General features: G+C 40.9%; 1 protein-coding gene across 7 annotated transcripts in view; it reads left to right on the top strand.

Annotated features, from left to right (window-relative positions):
- BMPR2 (bone morphogenetic protein receptor type 2) overlaps positions 1 to 23,555 on the top strand; it is a 192,128-nt gene that overhangs the window by 60,083 nt on the left and 108,490 nt on the right. For 2 of the 7 annotated variants that reach the window (XM_063791562.1, XM_063791564.1), the window contains exon 2: positions 20,553 to 20,767. The exons of the other annotated variants lie outside the window; for them this stretch is intronic. The gene's annotated coding sequence lies outside the window, so the exon portion shown is untranslated. The remainder of the gene's footprint in view (positions 1 to 20,552; positions 20,768 to 23,555) is intronic. 7 annotated transcript variants of the gene reach the window in all.

Here is a 23,555-nt window from a genome sequence, read left to right on the forward strand (position 1 = left end):
TCATACGATGAAGTCACCTAACAACAAATTTCTCAGAACATATTTCTGTCATTAAGCCACACATGACTGCCTTAAGTATTGTTCCATGAAATTTTTATTTTAGTTTTATGTTTACCTTTGCATTTGGTCATGATTCAAAAAAGCATTTCTTATACTATGTTTCTTTCTATACTAAGTTAACTATAAAATGGTACATCACTGGTAATAGTGATAATAAACTGGCCATTTTCATGAAAACTTAGTTTTATCTTGGCTAGGCACAGTGGCTTATGCCTGTAATCCCAGCACTTTGGGAGGCTGAGGCGGGTGAATCCCTTGAGCCCAGAGTTAGAAACCAGCCTGGGCAACATGGTGAAACCCCGTCTCTACAAAAAAATTAGTTGGGCATGATAGCCTGCGCCTGTGGTCCCAGCTACCTGGGGCCTGAGGTGGGAGGATCACCTGAGCCTAGGTGATTGAGGCTGCAGTGAGCCCTGATTGTGCTACTGCACTCCAGCCTGATGGATAGAGTGAGACCCTGTCTCAAGAAAAAAAAACAACAACAACAGCAACAAAAAAACCCACAAAAACAAAAACCGAAAAGAAAAGGAAACTTAGTTTTATCTTGACAAAGATATCTAATTTGCTTCTAAGCTTTTTAAATTGAAACAATGCATGGCCTATCTTTTGAATTTGTGAGCTTGCCACCCCTGAAAACATCTAAGTAGATAATCTGTCAGAGATGTTACAGGTAGGATGAATTCCTGCTTTATTATGGAAAATTTGACTTCTAGTTCTTTCCAAGTAATATTTTATAATTCTAACTTATATATGTGGTCCTATTCCTAGAAAATGATGTATTCTTTTCATACAGTTTTTCCAGTGGTACTGAAAATAACCTCAGCCCGAATTGGCTTTGTTAAACTTGGAAGTTTTTCAAGAAACATGACTCTAGAATTCTTTACTAGGTCTTCGCAAAATATTTCGCCTTGCAGTAAGAATTGTGTTCCTCTCATATCTCTTTTTTTCCTTATTTCCATGCTTTCCCATTTTATTCACATGGAAAATTTTTAGTCAATTAGCATTTATTTTGGGGCTTCCTCAAAAACTCTAAATTTTTTTTTTGAGATGGAGTCTCGCTTGGTCCCAGGCTGGAGTGCAGTGGCGTGATCTCGGCTCACTGCAACCTCTGTCTCCCAGGTTCAAGCGATTCTTCTGCCTCAGCCTCCAGAGTAGCTGGGATTACAGGCGGGCGCCACCACACCCAGCTAATTTTTATATTTTTAGTAGAGATGGGGTTTCACCATTTTGGCCAGGCTGGTCTTAAACTCCTGACCTCATGATCCACCCGCCTCTGCCTTCCAAAGTGCTGGGATTACAGGCGTGAGCCACTGCGCCCAGCCAAAAAACTCTAAATTTACCTCTTTAGGAATTTCAACCTGACCATTTGTATCTCTTCTTATTTTTCAGTTGTTGCAATAAATTTTAACTTTTTAAATGTTATTTTATAAAATTGTTTCCATTCATATATACATTTTCTTTTTTATAACAGCTTTATTGGGATATAATCTACATAGCATATAAGTCACCCATTAAAGTGCAGAATTCAGTGCTTTTTAGCGTATCCACAGAGTTGTGCAACTGTCACCACCGTCAATTTTAGAACATTTTTCTTACACCACTAAGAAGTCCCATGTCCATTAGCAGTAATTCTTCATTCACTCCCTCCCCAAGCCTCTGGCAACCACTAATCTACTTTCTGTCTCAAATTTGCCTGTTCTAGACATATCCTATAAGTTGAGTCGTATCATATAATATATAGTCTTTGGTGTCTGGCTTCTTTCACTCAGCATAATGTTTTCAGGGTCCATCCATGTTGTAACATATATCCAGCACTTCATTTCCTTTTATTGCCCAATAACATTCTATTACGGATATACTGCATTTCCTTTATCCTTTCATCAATTGATGGACATGCGGTTGTTTCCACTTTTTAGTTATTATGAATAATGCCATTATGAGTATTAACGTACAAGTTTTTTTTGTGGACATATGTTTTTATATCTCTTGCATATACCCAAGAGTGAAATTGCTGGGTCAGGTGGTTAAGGTGTAAGAGTTCTTTTTATGGCCAGGCACGGTGGCTCATGCCTATAATCCCAGCACTTTGGGAGGTGAAGGTGGGTGGATCACCTGAGGTTGGGAGTTCGAGACCACCCTGACCAACATGGAGAAACCCTGCCTCTACTAAAAATACAAAATTAGCCAGGCATGGTGGCGCATGCCTGTAATTCCAGCTACTCAGGAGGCTGAGGCAGGAGAATCGCTTGAACCCGGATGGTGGAGGTTGCGGTGAGCCAAGATCACGCCATTGCACTCCAGCCTGGGCAACAAGAGCGAAACTCCGTCTCAAATAAATAAATAAATAAATAAAAGTTCTTTTTTATATTCTGGATACTAGTACTTTGTTAGTTATATGACTTGTAAATTTTTCCCCCATTCTGTGAGTTGTCTTCACTTTCTTTATGGTGTGTTTTGAAGCACAGAAGTTTTAAATTTTGTTGACATTCTATCTATTTTTCCTTTTGTTGTGCTTTTTGGTATCACAGCTAAGAAGCTATTACCTAATCCAGGATCATAAAGGATCTACACCTATGTTTTATTCTGAGATATTTATAGATTTACTTATTACGTTTTGCGTTTCTGATCCATTTTCAGTTAATTTTTGCTTATGATACAAGGTTAGGGGATCCAACTTTATTCTTTTATACATGGATATCTAGTTATCACAGCATCATTTATTGAAAAGGGTAATTTTTTCCCCATTGAATTGTCTTGGCACCCTTGTCAAAAATCAGTTCACCATATATATAAGGGTTTATCTCTGAACTCTCAATTCCATTCCATTGATGTGCATGTCTGTCTTTATTTCAGTACCACACTGTGCTACAGTCTTTATTTGTTGCTTTGTATTACGTTTTGAAATCAGGAAATGTGAATCCTCTGACTTTGTTCTTCTGTTTCAAGATTGTTTTGGCTATTCTGGGTCCTTTGCATTTCCATATAAAGCAGCAGCTTGTCAATTTCTAGTCGAAAGGCAGCTGGTGTTTGAAAGAGATTGCATTGAATATGTAGATAAATTTGGGGAGTATTGACATCTTAATAAATATTAAGTCTTATAATCAGTGAGCATGGGATGTCTCTTCATTTGTTTAGATAAGATTACTTTTTTTCAGTGATGTTTTGCCGTTTTCATTGTGTAAATCTTGCACTTCTTTTGTTACATTTATTCCTAATAATTTTGTTCTTTTGATGCTATTGTGAATGGGCTCATTTTCTTAATTTCGCATTTGGATTGCTCATTGCTAGTGTACAGAAATACAATTGATTTTTATATATTGATGTATTCTGCAATGTTGTTGAACTTTTATTAGCTCTAGTAATTTTTTTGTAGGTTCCTTAGGATTTGCTTATATACAAGCAAATTTGGATTTTGTAGATTCCTTAGGATTTGTTTATATGCAAATCCTAAGGAACCTACAAAAAATTACTAGAGCTAATAAAAGTTCAACAACATTGCAGAATACAAGACCATGCCATCTTCAAACAGAGATGACTTGACTTCTTCCTTTCTAATCTGTATGTCTTTTTATTTCATTGTTCTTTTTCTTTCTTCTTTATTTTTACTTTTTGTCTCCTTTCCCTGGCTAGGGGAATCTCCAGTACAAGTTTGGATAGGTTTGGGGAAGCCAACATTTTTGTCTCGTTCCTGATCTTCGAAGGAAAGTTTTTAGTTTTTCACCATTAAGTATGCTGTTAGTTGTGGGTTTTTCTTTTTTCTTTTTTTTTTTTTTTTAGTATTTATTGATAATTCTTGGGTGTTTCTCGGAGAGGGGGATTTGGCAGGGTCATAGGACAATAGTGGAGGGAAGGTCAGCAGATAAACATGTGAACAAGGGTCTCTGGTTTTCCTAGGCAGAGGACCCTGCGGCCTTCCGCAGTGTTTGTGTCCCTGGGTACTTGAGATTAGGGAGTGGTGATGACTCTTAACGAGCATGCTGCCTTCAAGCATCTGTTTAACAAAGCACATCTTGCACCGCCCTTAATCCATTTAACCCTGAGTGGACACAGCACATGTTTCAGAGAGCAGGGGGTTGGGGGTAAGATTATAGATTAACAGCATCCCAAGGCAGAAGAATTTTTCTTAGTACAGAACAAAATGGAGTCTCCCATGTCTACTTCTTTCTACACAGACACAGTAACAATCTGATCTCTCTTTCTTTTCCCCACATTTCCCCCTTTCCTATTCGACAAAACCGCCATCGTCATCGTGGCCCGTTCTCAATGAGCTGTTGGGTACACCTCCCAGACGGGGTGGCGGCCGGGCAGAGGGGCTCCTCACCTCCCAGACGGGGTGGCGGTCGGGCAGACACACTCCTCAGTTCCCAGACGGGGTCGCGGCCGGGCACAGGCGCTCCTCACATCCCAGACGGGGCGGCGGGGCAGAGGCGCTCCCCACATCTCAGACGATGGGCAGCCGGGCAGAGACGCTCCTCACTTCCTAGACGGGATGGCTGCCGGGAAGAGGCGCTCCTCACTTCCCAGACTGGGCGGCCAGGCAGAGGGGCTCCTCACATCCCAGATGATGGGCGGCCAGGCAGAGACGCTCCTCACTTACCAGACGGGGTGGCGGCCGGGCAGAGGCTGCAATCTCGGCACTTTGGGAGGCCAAGGCAGGCGGCTGGGAGGTGGTGGAGGTTGTAGCGAGCCGAGATCACGCCACTGCACTCCAGCCTGCAGTCCCAGGCACTCGGCAGGCTGAGGCAGGAGAATCAGGCAGGGAGGTTGCAGTGAGCCGAGATGGTGGCAGTACAGTCCAGCCTTGGCTTGGCATCAGAGGGAGACCAGGGAGACCGGGGAGAGGGAGAGGGAGAGCAGTTGTGGGTTTTTCATAGATGCCTTTATCACATTGAGAATGATCCTTTCTATTCCTAATCATGAAATGGTGTTGTATATTTATTAAGACATTAAATACACATTGACTAGTATTTGCTTTCCCACATAGAAAATATTATTATTATTGTTATTATTTTTCTTGGAGACAGAGTCTTGCTCTGGTCACCCAGGCTGGAGTGCAGTGGCACAATCTTGGCTCACTGCAACGTCTCCCTCCCGGGTTCAAGCAAATCACCTTCCTCAGCCTCCGGAGTAGCTGGGACTACAGGCGCATGCCGCCACACCTGGTTAATTTTTTGTATTTTAGTAGAGATGGGGTTTCACTGTGTTGCCCAGGGTGGTCTCAAACTCCTGAGCTCAGGCAATCCACCCACCTCGGCCTCCCAAAGTGCTAGGATTAAGAAAATATTCTTAATACTAGTCTTTCAAAGTTTTCTTCTCTTATTTTCTCTCTTCTACTTTGAAGGGAAAGCAGGGATCAACGTAAGAGTGCAATAAATATCTTTTTTGAAATTCTAAACACTAAGGTTGAATTGTCACTAATTTACTTTATTTAAAAATCATAAAGGCTGGGCGCGGTGGCTCACGCCTGTAATCCCAGCACTTTGGGAGGCCGAGGCGGGCGGATCACGAGGTCAGCAGATCGAGACCATCCTGGCTAACACGGTGAAACCCCGTCTCTACTAAAAAAAAAAAAAAAAAAAAGCCGGGCGTGGTGGCGGGTGCCTGTAGTCCCAGCTACTCAAGAGGCTGAGGCAGGAGAATGGCGTGAACCCGGGAGGTGGAGCTTGCAGTGAGCCGAGATCGCGCCACTGCACTCCAGCCTGGGCGACAGAGCAAGACTCCATCTCAAAAAAAAAAAAAAAAAAATTATAAAATGTGGCCAGGCGTGGTGGCTCACGCCTGTAATCCCAGCACTTTGGGAGGCCGAGGTGGGCGATCACCTGAGGTCAGGAGTTCGAGACCAGTCTGGCCAACATGGTGAAACCCCGTCTCTATCAAAAATACAAAAATTATCCGGGCATGGTGGCAGGCGCCAGTAATCCCAGCTACTCGGGAGGCTGAGGCAGGAGAATCGCTTGAACCCAGGAGGCGGAGGTTGCAGTGAGCCGAGATCATGCCATTGCACTCCAGCCTGGGGGACAAGAGTGAGACTTTGTCTCTCAAAAAAAAAAAAAAATTATAAAATGCATTGAAAGTGGGATAATGGAAATGTTTTCTTGGGGGAGTCACGTACTTTATCTGGGTTAACCTGTTACAGAGAGAGTTAGTCTAAGTGAATCTTAAAATTGTTATCCTCAAATTTCAGTGATCTTTTACTTTATAGCTTGTATGCTTCTATGGCCCCCAGCAAGAAATCTTGTACTCATTAGCAGTTATTCCCAGTTCTTTTCCACACACACTCCCCTATCCCAGCTGTAGGTAAGTACTAGTTTACTTTCTGTTTCAGTATCTTCACCTATTTTGGGTGTCTTATATAAATTGAAATCTATAAATTGTAGTCTTTTGTGATTAACTTCATGGTTCATCCATGTTTTAGTGTATATCGGTACTTCCTTTCTTTTTTTTTAAACTATGGCAAATCATATAATAAAATTCACTTTCCCAACAATTTTCAAGTATATAGTACAATATCGCCAACAACATGCACATTGTTATGCAACAGATGCCCAGAATCCCCCTATCCTGCATGGCTGAAAGTCTACATCCACCAAACACAACTTCCTACTTCACCCTCCCTCTAGCTCCTGGCAACAAACCACCATTTGACTTTCTGTTTCTGTGAGTTTCACTGCTTTAGATGCTTTATATAAGTATGCATTATTTCATCTTTTGTGACTGGTATACTTCTCTTAGCATAATGTCCTCAAGGTTCATCCTTGTCGTAGCATATGACAGGATTTACTTCTTTTTAAAAGACTGAATAATATTCTCTTGTATGTATATACCATATTTTGTTTATCTGTTCATCTGTTGATGTACATTTAAGTTGCTTCCACCTCTTGCCTATTGTGAATAATAATGCAGTGAACATGTGTACTGTGGACTGAATTGTGTTCTCCTCAAATTCATATATTGAAACCCTAACTCCCAGTGTGACTGGGTTTGTAGATAAGGCCTGTAAGGAGGTGATGATAAAGGTTAAATAAGATAAGGTTGGGGCCTAATCCAATAGGGCTGGTTCCTTTATAAGAAGAGGAAGACACCAGATCTTTTTTCTACACTGTAGGAAGACACAGCAACAACATGGCCATCTGTAAGCCACGAAGAGAGCTCTCACCAGGAACTGATGGATAGCACCTGGATCTTGGACTGCTCAGATAGGTTTATACGATCTAGTCTGTGGTATTCAGTAGCCCAAGCTGACTAATATAATGGCTGTGTGTGTACAAATAGCTTTTCAAGATTTTTTCCAATTCTTTTATACAGTGGGAAAACTGTATTCTATTTATACCCAGAAATAGAATTGCTAGAACATGTAGTAGTTCTATTTTTAATTTTTTGAGGAACTTCCATATTGTTTTCCATAGCGGCTGCACCATTTTTCATTCCCACCAACAGTGTACAAGGGTCAAGGATTCCAATTTCTTTATATATTCACCAACACTTACTTTCTGCCTCTGTCTCTCTTTCTCTCTCTCTCTTTCTTTCCTTTCTTTCTCTCTCTCTCTCTGTCTCTCTCTTTCTCTCTTTCTTTCTTCTTTTTTTTTCAAGACGGAGTCTTGGTCTGTCACCCAGGCTGGAGTGCAGTGGCGCGATCTCGGCTGACTACAACCTCCACATCCCTGGTTCAAGTGATTCTCCTGCATCAGCCTCCCAAGTAGCTGGGATTACAGGCATGTGCCACAACGCCCAGCTAATTGTTTTATTTTTATTTTTATTTTTATTTTTGGTAGAGACTATTGGTCTTTGCCCACTAAATTGGAAGATATATTACCTTGTAATTGCCTTCAGAGCAGGGTTTTCCTCCTTTAGCTCATTGACATCTTGTACCAGATAATTTTTTTTCCAGATAATTTCTGTGTGTGTATGTGGAGGAGCCATATGTGCATTGTAAGATTTTGCCAGCATCCTTGACAAATGTTGGTGGTACTACCGACTAATAACATAGTGGTACAAATGTTAGTGGTACTACCGACAAATGTTAGTGGTACTACCACCGGTTGTAGTGACAACCAAAAATGTCTCCAGACATCTCCAAATATCCCCTGGGGCGTAAAACTGCATATCATTGAGAACTTTATGGCCCTAAAGAAAGAGATACAGTTTTATTCTCTGCTCGCTTTCTTTTCTGTTAGTCTCGATTATTTGTCATTTACAATATTTAACTTTGCTCAGCAAAATTTTAACCTTTCAAATAAAAGAAGTAGGTTACCGCTTTAAATTATTGCTAAATAATTCTCAGGGCAGGTTTTTCTAAGTGAATTTGAACTTAGAAACATAGAATAGAGATGGATGAAAGTATTCTCATTTTATTTATTTTTTTATAAGAAAATTTATTTTTGAAATAATTTGGGGCACATGTGCTTGTGAAGAAATCCGTAGATATTGAGAGAGATGAAGTGTTAAAGATAGTTTAATTCAACAAATTTCTAAAAAAAAACAAAACCTAGAGAAATTATGTAATTTGTTTTTTGTGTTGGTGTTGGTGTATATAGTTACATCAAAAATTTTTAAGACTTTAGTTAGATGTGTTCTACATGTGGAACACTTTTGTGTTGAAATGTTTTGTGGAGGTCACTAGTGATTTTTAGAACACTATACATGTACTAAAATGTTCTATGTAATATTGGATGGAATGATCCATTGTTTTATTTACCCTTCTTTTTCTCTAGAACTTAACTCTACATTTGGAAGTAGTGTATCTTACGTTTTTTAATTTTTAATAACAAAGCCAAATAATCTTCTCAGTGAATTAGACATTTATTTATTTATTTTTTGAGATGGAGTTTACCTTGTTTCCCAGGCTGAAGTGCAATGGCACGATCTGAGCTTACTGCATCCTCCGCCTCCCAGGTTCAAGCGATTCTCATGCCTCAGCCTCCCAAGTAGCTGGGATTACAGGCATGCGCCACCATGCCTGGCTAATTTTGTATTTTTAGTAGAGGTGGCGTTTCACCATATTGGTCAGGCTGGTCTCGAACTCCCGACATCAGGTGATCCACCTGCCTTGGCCTCCCAAAGTGCTCGGATTACGGGTGTGAGCCAACACACCTGGCCTAGACATTTTTTAAAGTGTAGTAAATATGTGACATACTGGCAATGTTGCATCACCATGTACTTGAAAATGCTATCCAGATGCTTTTTTGTATAGGAGTCCCACAAGATATGCAAACATTTTTATTTATTTATTTGTATTTGTATTTATTTATATATTTAAGACAGAGTCTCCCCCATCACCCAGGCTGGAGTGCAGTTGGGTGATCACAGCTCACTGTAGCCTCAACCTCCCCGTCTCAAGCCATCCTCCTGTCTCAGCTTCCCAAGTACCTGAGACTACAGATGTGTGCCAACATGCCTGGCTAATTTTTAAATATTTTGTAGAGACAGGGTTTCACCATGTTGCCCAGGCTGATCTCAAACTCCTGGGCTCAAGCAGTCCAACCATCTCAGCCTCCCAAAGTGCTGGGATTACAGGGGTGAGCCACTGCACCTGGCCTATTTTTAGTTTTTTGAGGAACCTCCAAACCATTCTCCGTAGTAGTTTTATTAATTTAGATTCCCACCAACAGTGTATAAGGGTTCCCTTTTCTCCAGACCCTTGCAGCATTTGTTATTGCCTGTCTTTTGCCATGTTGCCAGGGTTGGTCTCAAACTCCTGGGCTCAAGTGATCCTCCCGCCTTGGCCTCCTAAAGTGTTGCAATTGCAGGCGTAAGCCACCATGCCTAGCCCTACAAACATAATTTTTTTTTTTTTTTTTTGAGACGGGAGTCTTGCTCTGTCGCCCAGGCTGGAGTGCAGTGGCACAATCTCGGCTCACTGCAACTTCCGCCTCCTAGGTTCATGCCATTCTCCTGCCTCAGCCTCCCAAGTAGCTGAGACTACAGGCGCCCGCCAACACACCTGGCTAATTTTTTGTATTTTTAGTAGAGACGGGGTTTCGCCGTGTTAGCCAGGATGGTCTTGATCTCCCGACCTCGTGATCTGCCCATCTCGGCCTCCCAAAGTGCTAGGATTACAGGCATAAATCACTGCGCCCGGCCACAAACAATTTTATACAAAGAATTTGAAATTTGAAAATTAACACAGGCCGGGCGTGGTGGCTCACGCCTGTAATCCCGGCACTTTGGGAGGCTGAGGTGGGTGGATCCCCTGAGGTTGGGAGTTCAAGACCAGCCTGACCAACATGGAGAAACCCTGTCTCTACTAAAAACACAAAATTAGCTGGGCATGGTGGCGCATGCCTGTAATCCCAGCTACTTGGGAGGCTGAGGCAGGAGAATGCTTGAACCTGGGACGCAGAAGTTGTGGTGAGCCAAGATTGCGCCATTGCACTCCAGCCGGGGCAACAAGAGCGAGACTCCGTCTCAAAAAAAAAAGAAAGAAAATTATACATTGTTGAAATAATTTTATTTCATTAGATATGCATAATAATTTTTAGCTCTACAATTTTAAGTTCGCTTGTGTTTTTGAGTCTGTAAATCATAATGATGGGCCTATTGGGCATTCATTTCAATATAGTATTAGTGTAATAGAGCAAAGAGTATATGAATACTCATGATCCTACCACATTTGGGGATATAGTCTGTAGACCCTTTTTGTGCCCATGTGCACACACTCACATACATTTTTTTTTTTTTGAAACAGAGTCTTGCTCTGTTGCTCAGGCTGGAGTGCAGTGGTGCCATCTCAGCTCACTGAGCCTCTACCTCCCAGGTTCAAGTGATTCTTCCGCCTCAGCCTCCTGAGTATCTGGGATCACAGGCATGTACCTACCACGCCCTGCTAATTTGTGTATTTTTAGTAGAGACAGGGTTTCACCACGTTGGCCAGGCTGGTCTCAAACTCCCGACCTCAGGATCCACTCACTGCGGCCTCCCAAAGTGCTGGGATTACAGGTGTGAACCACTGCACCTAGCCATAAATTTTTAAAAATGCAGTTACATTATGCTGGTGTTTAATACGGTCTTTTCCCTCTAAAAATAGATTGTAGATTGGCTGGATGCGGTGGCTCACACCTGTAATCCCAGCACTTTGGGAGGCCGAGGTGGGCGGATCATGAGGTCAAGAGTTTGAGACCAGCCTGGCCAACATAGTGAAACCCTGTCTCTATTAAAAATACAAAAAAATTAGCTGGACATGGTGGCAGGTGCCTGTAATCCCAGCTACTTGGGAGGCTGATGCAAGGAGAATCACTTGAACCTGGGAGGTGGAGGTTGCAGTGATCCAAGATTTCGCCACTACACTCGAGCCTGGGCGACGCTGCGAGACTCTGTCAACAAATCACATCTAAACAATTTTTCATGACTGCATAGTATTTTATTTTGGGGTGTAGTATGATTTTGACAACCTAAATATATCTATAGAGAACTGATTACTGGCCGGGTGCAGTGGCTCACGCCTGTAAATCCCAACACTGTGGGAGGCTGAGGTGGGAGGAATCCTTGAACTAGCTTGTGCAAGATGGCGAGACCCCATCTCTACAAAATGTATTTGAAAAACTAGACAGGCATGGCGGCATGTGCCTATAGTCCAGCTACTCGGGAGGCTGAGCTGGGAGGATCCCTTGAGCCCATGAGTTTGAAGCTGCAGTGAGCTGTGATTGCACCATTGCACTCCAGCTTGGGTGACAGAGCAAGACCCTGTCTCACATACACAAGAAGAGAGAAATGATTACCAGTGTTTGCTATTACAAATAGTGTTCTAGTAAGTAAGTACACTTATACATATTTGTATTTTTTAATATAAAAATTTGAAAGGGAATGTGGAGTCTTAGGAAGATCCATATTTAAAATTGTTATTTTATGATGCTCTCCAGGCAGGTTATAGAAAATTATGTAGGTTAAGAATGTTTCTAGGATATTCAAAATTTAGTCCTCTTTTAAGAGTAGGTAATGAGGATGGCCACCCATTGCAACATGGGTTGAAAAAATAGAGTCATCCAAAACCACCTCATGGAATTCTTATTTATTTGTTTATGGGTTTATGACTTATATTTACACCATTAGAATATAACACCTTAAGGGTAGGTGGGCACTGTCTTATTCCCAGCATTTTTCCTGGTTTAGAATACTGCCGGGCACATAACCCGCACCTAATAAGTATTTGACTTTTTTTTTGAGACAGAGTGTTGGCCAGGCGCGGTGGCTCAAGCCTCTAATCCCAGCACTTTGGGAGGCCGAGGCGGGCGGATCACGAGGTCAGGATATCGAGACCATCCTGGCTAACATGGTGAAACCCCGTCTCTTCTACAAATACAAAAAAAATTAGCCGGGCGTGGTGGCTGGCCTAGTCCCAGCTACTCGGGAGGCTGAGGCAGGAGAATGGCGTGAACCCGGGAGGCGGAGCTTGCAGTGAGCCGAGATTGTGCCACTGCACTCCAGCCTGGGCGACAGAAGGAGACTCCGTCTCAAAAAAAAAAAAAAAAAAAAAAAAAAAAGTGTTGCTCTGTCGCCCAGGCTGGAGTGCAATGACTTGGTCTTGGCTCACTGCAGCCTCCTCCTCCCGGGTTCAAGCAGTTCTCCTGCATCAGCTTCCTGAGTAGCTGGAACTACAGGCACGTGCCACCATGCCTGGCTAATTTTTTGTATTTTTATTAGAGACGGGGTTTCGACATGTTAGCCAGGATGGTCTCGATCTCCTGACCCCATGATTCGCCTGCCTCGGCCTCCCAAAGTGCTGAGATTACAGGCATGAGCCACCGCGCCCGGCCTCTTTAATGACTGATTTTTATGTAGCCTCCAGGATATATAAGCCTCTTAGAGGTTTAAGCGTGGCTTATGTGCTTTTCTGTGGTTTAGCTGTTGGCTCTGATTTAGGAGAGAACAATATATCTTATTGCTGTTTGGGAAAGCTTGGATTATTTTGTCATCTTAGAATTGGGGTGTGTGTGTGTGTGTGTGTGTGTGTGTGTGTATTTTTTGTTTTAATCAGCTTTTGCTTGTCTTTCTCTTTAGGTGTACAGAAAAGAGTTAAAATAGCAGGCCTGGGGTGGGGGTGGCAGCTCACACCTGTAATCCCAGCACTTTGGGAGGCCAAGGCAGGCGAGGTCAGGAGTTCGAGACCAGCCTGACCAACATGGAGAAACCCTGTCTCTACTAAAAATACAGAATTAGCCGGGCATGGTGGCACATGCCTGTAATCCCAGCTACTCAGGAGGCCGAGGCAGGAGAATCGCTTGAAACCGGGAGGTGGAGGTTGCAGTGAGCCAAGATTGCGCTGTTACACTCCAGCCTGGTCAACAAGAGCGAAACTCCATCTCAAATAAATAAATAAATAAATAAATAAATAAAAAATAACAGACCTGAGACTGCTATCTTTAGAATGGCCTGCTTGCAACTTGGCCCTTAGCTGGCATTTAGGAATTTAGATTTTGGGAGTGTTCCCACCATTCCCAAACCGATATGAGTGGTTTACTATGCCTAAAGTGTTTGTGCAAACAGTGTGGAAATATGCTTTATATTGAATGCCTCCCTTTCTTCTGGGAATTTGGATACCTGCTAGGCTAAGTATGCCTATGTGATCCATGACCCAATAAAAACTTTGGACACTGAGTCTCTAATGAGCTTCCTTGGTTAAACAACATTTCACACGTTTTGTCACAATTCACTGCTAGAGGAATTAAATGCACCCTATGTAACTCCATGGAACTGATGGAAGTTTACACCTGGTTCTCTCCTGACTTTGATTCATGTCTTTTCCTGTTGCTGAGTTTGGTTTGTATTATTTTGCTGTAATATATTATAGCCTTGAGGCTGGGTGCGGTGGCTCACGCCTGTAATCCCAACACTTTGGGATTACACCCAGATGAGGTGGGTGGATTGCCTGAGGTCAGGAGTTCGAGACCAATCTGGCCCACGTGGTGAATCCCCATCTCTACTAAAAATACAAAAAAAAAAAATAGCCAGGCTTGATGGCATGCACGTGTGATCCCAGCAATTTGGGGGGCTGAGGCAGGGGAATTGTTTGACCTAGGGAGGTGGAGGTTGCAGTGAGCCAAGATGGCACCACTGCACTCCAGCCTGGGCAACAGAGCGAGACTCCGTCTCAAAAAACAACAACAAGAACAACAACAAAAAAAGCATTATAGCCTTGAGTACGACTTTGTGCTGAATTCTGTGGGTCTCAGGGATCCCCAACACAACATCAAATTTGAGAACATCCTGAACAGGTAGGTACCTTATGAAGATTTTAATCTCTTTCCTACTATGATCTTTCTCTGACATCATGAGAATGCTCAGCAAAATGATAATTTAATCTGTTGTATTCTAGATACAGAAATATGTAAATTAAGGGATGAATATTTTATTTTTGAAAGGATTATTTGCTTTACAAAAGATTTCACCATGGGCTGGGCGAGGTGGCTCATGCTTGTAATCCCAGCACTTTGGGAGGCCGAGGCAGGTGGATCACCTGAGGTTGGGAGGTTGAGACCAGCCTGACCAACATGGAGAAACCCTGTCTCTACTAAAAATACAAAATTAGCCGGGCATGGTGGCGCATGCCTATAATCCCAGCTACTTGGGAGGCTGAGGCAGGAGAATCGTTTGAACCTGGGAGGCGGAGGTTGCAGTGAGCCCAGATCATGCCATTGCACTTCAGCCTGGGCAACAAAAGTGAAACTCCATCTCAAAAAAAAAAAAAGATTTCACCATAAGATTGGGAAAATAGAGGACTCTTTTGCTTGATTTATATACTTAAATTTAGAAATTTGAGTTTACACTAAATTTTATAGGGACAATTATGTTAGATTAAGATACTCTGTTTTTCATATATTTCATAACAGAATTTGTGATACTCTGAAATCCCAGTTGTATTTGTCCTGAGAAGTTTGTGTTCTGGGAAAGGAATACTGTTGCTTCAGCTATTTAGTTATTTGCCCCATTACTGCAAGGTTCCTGTGTTGTTTATTTTAGATAGTTCATTTTGACATTTAGATAAACCAAAGCCAAACACACAAGCATGCCCAGAATTAGTCCCTGAACTTCATTCCAGGGTAAAGATAAGACATTTAGACTTCTCCAGTACAGATAAATATATTACAACTACTGAAAAATGAGTGTTATGTGACTCTTGTATTTTTAGATACAGAATGACAGTGAAGGTCTTAAAAAAGTTCTATCAGTTAAACTTATGGGAAAATTTATATTCACTTATAGATCCTACTTTTCAATTATAGGTTATGCCTAGGATTCTGTGACTCAATAACACCTTTTAATAACACGAATGAAAAATATTTAAATTCCCCTGAACTATATGTTGTCCTATTCAGCTCTATATTGTGTCTTGCCTTTGAAAAAATGGACTTCATTGAGGTATAAACTGCATCTATTTAAAACTGTACAATTCGGGCCGGACACAGTGGCTCACGCCTGTAATCCCAGCACTTTGGGAGGCCGAGATGGGAGGATCACCTGAGGTTAGGAGTTCGAGACCAGCCTGGCCAACATGGCAAAACCCCGTCTCTACTAAAAATACAAAAATTAGCCGGGTTTGGTGGCAGGTGCCTGTAATCCCAGCTACTCGGGTGGCTGAGGCAGGAGAATTGCATGAACCCAGGAGGCAGAGGTTGCAGTGAGCCGAGATCGTGCCATTGCACTCCAGCCTGGGGGACAAGAACGAGACTCTGTCTCAAAACAACAACAAAAAACTACAATTTGATGAGTTTTTGTTTTGTTTTTTTGTTGTTGTTGTTGTTGTTTTTGAGACAGAGTTTCACCCTTGTTGCCCAGGCTGGAGTGCAATGGCATGATCTCAGCTCACCACAACCACCATCTCCCAAGTTCAAGCGATTCTCCTGTCTCAGCCTCCTGAGTAGCTGGGATTACAGTCATGAGCCACCACCCCTGGCTAAATTTTTTGTGTGTTTTTAGTAGAGATGCGGTTTCTCCATGTTGGTCAGGCTAGTCTCAACCTCTCGACCTCAGGTGATCCGCCTGCCTCAGTCTCCCCAAGTGCTGGGATTACAGTCGTGAGCCACTGCGCCTGGCCAATTCGGTGAGTTTTTATAATTGTATAATAGTCATGAAACTCCCCGCCATACTCAACATACAGTACATTTTTATCATCCTCCAAAGATTCCTTATGCCCCTTTGTATTCTGTTTGCCCCTTGCCCTTAGCACCAGGCAATGACTGATCTGCTTTAGATTACTTTGTATTCTCTAGGATTTCATATGAATGAAATCTATATGCACTTGTGTGTGATGTCTTTTGCTCTGAACAATGTTTTTGATATTTATCCATATTGTTACATAATCTATTCCTTTTATTGCTGAGTAGTAACTTATATGGATGTATCACATTTTGTTGATCACCAATTTATGAACAGTTGTTTACATATTGTAAATAAATTGCTATTGTATGAGTTTTTGTGTGATATATGATTTCATTTTCCTGTTTTGTTTTTGGTTTTCATTAATAAAAAAGATTGGTTCTAGTAGTCAGGCATTGTGGCTTGTGCCTATAGTCCCAACTATCCAGAGACCAAGGCAGGAGGATCACTTGAGCCCAGGAGTTCAAGTCCAGCCTGGGCAACATAGCAAGACCCTGTCTCTTAAAATAATTGGTTCTAATAGTTCTTGTTAGTGGCAAAAATTAGGGGAAAGAAGTACATCAATAATTTACTTATTCAATAAATACTTGTTGAATGCCAAGTATGATGCCATGTGCTAAAAACACAATGGTGAACAAGGACTCAGCCCCTGCTCTTATTTTAGCTTATACTTTAATGAACAAGCTAAGCACATTTACAAGTAGTAAGAATTATGGGGATTGTGTGCATAAGTATAGAATGTTATGGAAGTATGTGATAGGGGATCCCGCCTCAGTGGTCTGGGGTAATTAGAGTAGGAGTCTTCAGAGAAATGTTTAAGAGGAACAGAAAGTAAATAAATGAGGCACTCCAGGTAAAGAGAACAGAATGCATGAAGGCCTTGATGTGAAAAAGAGAATGGTACTTTATGTGTGCTATCTGGATGAAGCTGGAGGGATTTGGAGTTTCTAGATTATGTAGGTCCTTGTACAACATCTTAAGGATTTTGGAAATTTTCCTGAAGATGGTAGGAAATCACTAAAATGTTTCAAGCAAGGACGTGACATGATCAAATTGTGGATCTTATCATTGCAGTTTAATATATACTGTCTTTTTTTTGAGTAAATTATTTATAGTCCCTTCATTATCAGAAATTCTGCCCATTATTTAAAATTCTGTCTATTACTTTTAATAATAATTTTTAGTAATACTAAGTATATACCCAAAAGGAAGGAAATCAGTATATCAAAGAGATGTTTGCACTCCCCTGTTTACTTCACCATTGTTCACAACAGCCAAGATTTGGAAGCAACCTAAGTGGCCATCAACAGGTGAATGAATAAAGAAAATGTGGTACATATACACAATGGAGTACTATTCAACCATCAAAAAGAATGAGATTCTGTTATTTGCAACAACATGGATTGGAGGACATTATGTTAAGTGAAATAAGCTAGGCACAGAAAGACAAATTTTGCATGTTCTTACTTGTTTGTGGGAGCTCAAAATTAAAACAATTGAACTCATGGAGATACAGAGTAGAAAGATGGTTATCAGAGGCTGAGAAGAATAGTGGCAGAGGGGGTAAGGACAGGGCAGAAGTGGGGATGGTTAATGGGTACAAAAGTATAATTAGATGGAATGAATAAGATCTAATATTTGATAGCACAAGGTGACTACAGTCAACAATAATTTGTTGTACATTAAAAATAACTAATAGAGTATAATTGGATTGTTTGTAATACAAAGAATAAATGCTTAAGGGGATGCATATGCCATTTACCCTGATGTGATTGTTAACTCATTGCATGTCTGTATCAGAATATTTCATGTACCTCATATATACCTACTATGTACCCACAAAAATTAAAAAATTTTTAGTAAGAGATGCTATCAAGAAGATGAGTAAAATATTGCAGTAAGACTAGGACCACTCCCCATTTTATTATTTTATTTCTGAATAAGTAAAAAAATTTATTTTTAATTTTTGTTTTTGAGACAGGATCTCACTGTCACCCAAGCTGGAGTGCAGTGGCGTGAACTTGGGTTACTGCAATCACCACCTCCCGGGCTCAAGTGATCCTCCCACCCCAGCCTCCCAAGTAGCTGGGACTATAGGCACACACCACCACACCTGGCTAATTTTTTTTATTTTTGGTAGAGATAGGGTTTTGCCACGTTGCCCAGGCTGGTCTCGAACTCTTGAGCTCAAGTGATCCGCCCACCTTGGCCTGCCAAAGTGCTGAGATTACTGGGGTGAGCCACTGCACCTAGCCCTGAATATGTAGAATTTAAATATGCAGATGCTAGTGGAATACTAAAGTTTTAAATTCCCATTTATGTAAGAGAAGGCTACTTGCTGGAAGTAAATCGGGGATAAAGCCAAGAGGCCTGGTATTTGATTTTCGGTAACAGTCTATAACCAAGTAACTTACCTACTAACTTATCTTGTTACTTGTTATCTAGTAACTTGTTACGTTATTGAGCATTCATTTATAGTACTTGCTCTGAGTCTGTGAGGAGGAAGTCTTTTAGGAGAAGCAGGGATTATCAGAACAATTTACAGTTGTGCTTTAATGGACAAAACCAAAACATGATTACAGTTTGACAATTTTGTTTATATATAGTGCTTAGTATATTTATATAAACTCTCTAGAGCTGCACTATCTAAAATAGCACTAGAGACACGTGGTTATATTAGTTGGCTTGGACTGCCACAACAAAATACAATAGACTCGATGTCTTGAAACAACAGCAATTTATTTTTTCACAGCTCTGGAAGCTGGGAAGTCCAAGATCAAGGTGCTAGATGATTTGGATCCCTGGTAAGGGCTCTATTCCTGGCTTGCAGATGGCCACCTTCTCTCTGTGTCCTCACATAGCACAGAGAGAGGAAGCAAGCTCTGCAGTGTCTGTTCCTATAGGGTACTAATCCTATCTCATGACGTCCTTGAAACCTAGTTACCTCCAGAGGCTCCATGTCCAAATAACATCACATTGTGGGTTAGGGTTTCAGTATGTGAATTTGAGGGGGACACAATTTTAAGTCTTACAGCAGTGGCTATTTAAATTTACATTGCAATTAATTGAAATTAAAACAATACTAAAAATTCAGTTCCTCAGTCACACTAACCGTATTTCAAGTGCTTAATATCCAAATAAGGTGACTGAGAGTGATGGTTCACACCTGTAATCCCAGCACTTTGGGAGGCCAAGTTAGGAGGATTGGTTGAGCCCAGGAAATTGAGACCAGACTGGGCAACATAGCCAGACCCCATCTCTATCTAAAAAATAAAAATAAAAAAATATGACTACTGGTTACTGTATTAGACAATGTAGATTATAGAATATTTCCATTTTCACAGAAAATTATATTGGATGGTGCTGATATATAGTATATGGAAGTCTGTCATGATAGCTATTGATCACACAAACGACGTTAGTCTTATTTTGAGTGAGATACAATGCTGTGATTGTGTCTTACTTGAAGTCTGCTTTCCTCAGTAAAAATCCATTATAATGAACTCCTTTAAGAAGTGGAGAGTTTTTTTGTTTGTGGGGAGTGATTAGTTTTATTTTAAAGTGTTTTTTGGCCCAAAATGGTTAGTTTTATTTTAAAGTGTTTTTGGATTATTTTCATGGTATGTTCTTTTGTGTACTTTTTATCTTAAAATTAAAGTAGTATTGCCAGGGGCGGTGGCTCACGCCTGTAATCCCAGCACTTTGGGAGGCCAAGGTGGGCAGATCATGAGGTCAGGAGATCGAGACCATTCTGGCTAACACAGTGAAACCCCGTCTCTACTAAAAAATACAAAAAATTAGCTGGGTGTGGTGGTGGGCGCCTGTAGTCCCAGCTACTTGGGAGGCTGAGGCAGGAGAATGGTGTGAACCCGGGAGGCAGAGCTTGCAGTGAGCCGAGATTGCGCCACTGTACTCCAAACTGGGCAACAGGGTGAGACTCCGTCTCAAAAAAAAAAAAAAAAAAAAAAAAAAAGTAAAGTAGTATTGCTAATTACCTGTTTCAGATCTCATCACAAAGGACACTATGTTTTTTTTTTGTTTTTTTTTTTTGTTTTTTTGAGATGAAGTCTTGCCGTGTCGCCCAGGCTGGAGTGCAATGGCGCAATCTCGGCTCACTGCAGCCTCCGCCTCCCGAGTTCAAATGATTCGCCTGCCTCAGCCTCCCAAGTTGCTGGGATTACAGGCGCCCACCACCATGCCCAGCTGCCCAGCTAAGTTTTGTACTTTTAGTAGCGATGGGGTTTCACCATGTTGGTCAGGCTGGTCTTAAACTCCTGACATCATGATCCGCCCATCTCGACCTTCCAAACTGCTGGGATTACAGGCGCGAATCACTGCGCCCGACCGATTGGTTCTATTTATATAGCACTTTTCTTTCTTTCTTTCTTTCTTTTTTTTTCCAGAGGGAGTCTCGCTCTGTCGCCTAGGCTGGAGTACAGTGGCACGATCTCAGCTCACTGCAACCTCTGCCTCCTGAGTTCAAGCAATTCTTCTGCCTCAGCCTCCCAAGTAGCTGGGACTATAGGCGTGTGCCACCACACCCGGCTAATTTTTGTATTTTTAGAAGAGACGGGGTTTCACCATATTGGTCAGGCTGGTCTTGAACTCCTGACCTCAGGTAATTCACCAGCCTTGGCCTCCTAAAGTGCTGGGATTACAGGCATGAGCCACCGTGTCCAGACTGTATAGCACTTTTCAAAGCCCTTTCATATATCTCTGCTACTCACAGTGAACCCGAGTGTGGAGATTGCATGTAAACTATACAGTATACATGGCTTCATATGTGGGTATCTCTTAGAAGACACACAATAGTGTGAACTCTCCTAATAACTGTATATAAATGTGTAAGTTGAACCTGTATTCTTTCCTTTTTTCACTCCTTTCTTTTTTTTAAAGTGCCTTGGGATTTTTAGAAGGGGATATACCTTTCCAATAACCCATATACTATTGTCTGCCAAATTGACCATATTTTCAAAACAGATTTATTATCTATCTACCTACCTACCTACCTATCAATCATCTGTCTTTCTATTGAGAGACACTAATATTAGCATCTGATCCAAAACAATGAATGAGATTAAACCTCATGTAATAAGATTTTGAGTTAGAATAATAGCCCTATATGTGTTTGGGTTTTGCATACTGTAGCTGTCATATCGTGTTTCAGTTATTCATTGCTTCAGATGATTAAGGGTTTTTTTTTTGTGCTCAGCTTTAATATAGCTCATTTATCATGAACATGATATAATAATTTTTCATGACTATTATCTATTTCTAGTGATTTCTTCATCAATATAGATTTATAATGACTTTTTTTAGAATGAAAGAAGAAACAGAAAAATGACATAAAGATCAATTATTTTTAGCAAGCAATAATATAAAGATATTTTATATTATTTTTAGCAAGATTATATATATATATATAGAGAGAGAGAGAGAGTATTATAGATAAGCCATTAAAATCTTTGGAAACCTATGCTAATTTTTCTGTGTCATACTTTCATCTTTTTCCCCCAACATCATATAGTAGAATGAGACACTTCTACTCAAAGGACAAGACATAGATTGCAAGTTTGACTTTTTTGTTTTTTTTTTGAAATGGAGTTTTGCTCTGTCACCCAGACTGGAGTGCAATGGTGTGATCTTGGCTCACTGCAGCCTCCGCCTCTGGGGTTCAAGCGATTCTCCTGCCTCAGCCTCCCAAGTAGCTGAGATGACAGGCACACGCCACCACGCTCGGGTAATTCTTGTAGTTTTTAGTAGTGACAGGGTTTCTCCATTTTGGCCAAGCTGGTCTTGAACTCCTGACTTCAGGTGATCTGCCCACTTTGGCGTCCCAAAGTGCTGGGATTACAGGTGTGAGCCACCATGTCCAGACTTTACTTGTTTTTCAAGTAAATGATTGGACACCTTCAGTTTAAATGATATGGTAACACATGGACAATTCTGTATAGTGATACTTTTTGTTTAAAGCATTTATTTGCCATATATATAATATTTAAAAAATTTTTGAGCCACGTACTGTGACTCACTTCTGCAATCCCAGCACTTCCGGAGGCCAAGGCAGGAGGATCACTTGAGTCCAGGAGTTTGTGACCAGCCTGGGCAACATAGCAAGACCTTGTCTCTGCAAAAAAAAAAAAAACAAAAAAAAAAACAAAAAAAGAAAACGCACACAAAAATTAGCCGGGCTTGGTGGCATGTGCTTGTGGTCCCAGCTACTCAGGAGACTTAGGTGGGAGGATCCCTTGAGCTTGAAAGCCGGAGGTTGCAGTGAGCCAAGGTTGTGCCACTGCACTCAAGCTGGGCAATATTACTGAGACCCTGTCTCAAAAAAAAATTTTTTTTTTAAATTAAATGCTTAATTCTCTTATAGTCTATCTTTGTTAGTGTGCTCAGTTAGAATTTGGCCTCTGCTGTATTCTGTCAAATTGTCCTCTTTATCCTTTCTATAGCTCTGAGTTTAACAGATCTTTAGAATAGATGATAACCAGTGGTGATTGTTTCTTTAATGTGCACATTTTTCTTTATTCAAAAAGATGGCTTTCTTTTTATTTGACGTGTATTTTTTGCATTCTCTAACCCAATTTTCTTATACATTTGGGACTTCAATTTGTATCTGCCTATACTTATAATTACAATTTTTATCCCTGCCAAATCTTCCCTGTGTATAAATTGGTTATCATTAGGTTCTAAAAAGTTTTTATAGAGTTAATTTGAAAAGCTGTTCTTCATAATTGTGTACAGTTTCTAGAGTTTTACATTTATGGACCTACCTTGCATGCAATATCTTGAAGATAGAAAAAGTGTAGGCTGTTCTCAAAACGTTGGAGTGAGAAAGTAAGATGTCCTGCTGCCAAATATAAAGTTGTTTTTATACTGTCTCTCTGCTGAAAATCCTTTTTATTTTTCTCCTTTAAGCCTTCCTCTGATTGAGTGCACTCTCTTCTTTACTAAGGTTTTAGTTTTTTGGATACTTGTTTAACAAACTTTTTGTCAGCTACCATTTGGCAGCTCACTTTCACAAACCTCACACTCCTCTTTTTACCTACTTTTAGTTGTTTGGCAAACATCTATATTCTTGTACAACTTTGGCAAAAATGATTTATCAATGTAGCTCCATACCTGTTGAATAAAAATAGTAGAAATTATACATCACAAGAAATAGAACCTTAGTAAGAATTTTCTTTACATTTAACTTTTAAGTTCAGGGGTACATGTGCAGGTTTGTTATATATGTAAACTTGTGTCATGGGGGTTTGTTGTACAGATTGTTTCATCACCCAGGTATTAAGCTTAGTATTTCATTAGTTATTTTTCCTGATCCTCTCCCTCCTCCCACCCTCCACCCTTTGCTGGCCCCAGTGTGTGGGGTTCCCCTCTATGTGTCCATGTGTTTTCATCAT

This window comes from Pan troglodytes, chromosome 13 (assembly GCF_028858775.2).
Source record: "Pan troglodytes isolate AG18354 chromosome 13, NHGRI_mPanTro3-v2.0_pri, whole genome shotgun sequence".
NCBI lineage: Eukaryota > Metazoa > Chordata > Mammalia > Primates > Hominidae > Pan > Pan troglodytes.